This window comes from Schistocerca cancellata, chromosome 5 (assembly GCF_023864275.1).
Source record: "Schistocerca cancellata isolate TAMUIC-IGC-003103 chromosome 5, iqSchCanc2.1, whole genome shotgun sequence".
Classification (NCBI taxonomy): Eukaryota; Metazoa; Arthropoda; class Insecta; order Orthoptera; family Acrididae; genus Schistocerca; species Schistocerca cancellata.
Window position 1 is genome coordinate 733,300,501 of NC_064630.1, and position 711 is coordinate 733,301,211.

The window sequence follows — 711 nt, forward strand, 5'->3', positions numbered from 1 at the left end:
ATTTGTTGTGCTAGCGCTGACCTCTCATGGCGATTCCAAGAACTTCTGAAACCACCCTCATAAAATTCCATGAGGTAACAGCAAATGCGGAGGAATACACAGTGTAATGTTTACATCAGGACAGTTCTTACTATGATTAGACTATAGAATACACTACTGAAGTCCGAGATTTACAGAACAAAATGTGTGTGCAAATGAATAATCAAATGAGCATACATTGTAGCTTTGTTAACCTCCTTACTTGTGGGCACTCAAAATCCTGAGCCCCTCATCTAGTTCAGATACACCGCTAGCTTCATGATCTAGATTCTTTATACATCCATACTGAAACTCAACACATCCTCTGTATTGAAAGTTATTGTCTTCAGTAATGTGGAGGAAAAAAAATTAGATGGACTTGATAGCCTTTGCAAATAGTATTGCTTCAATTAGATATCTGCTTTTGGGATTAGGCTGTTCATTCCATAGATCAGAATGGTGCAATGAGAGGAGGTTGTGAAAATAACAACATTACAACTCACACTGTATCAGTATTCAGAGAGATATAATGAAAATTTCCATGGTGAAAACAGTGTCTTGCTGCTCCATAGTATGTTATAATTCTTACATTTTTATAGATGCAGATCTTTATCAAATGAACTTCACCCACTTAGTGCATTCTCATTTTAAACGTGTACTCCAATTGCAGGTGGTGTGGTGGAGTAGGTAACT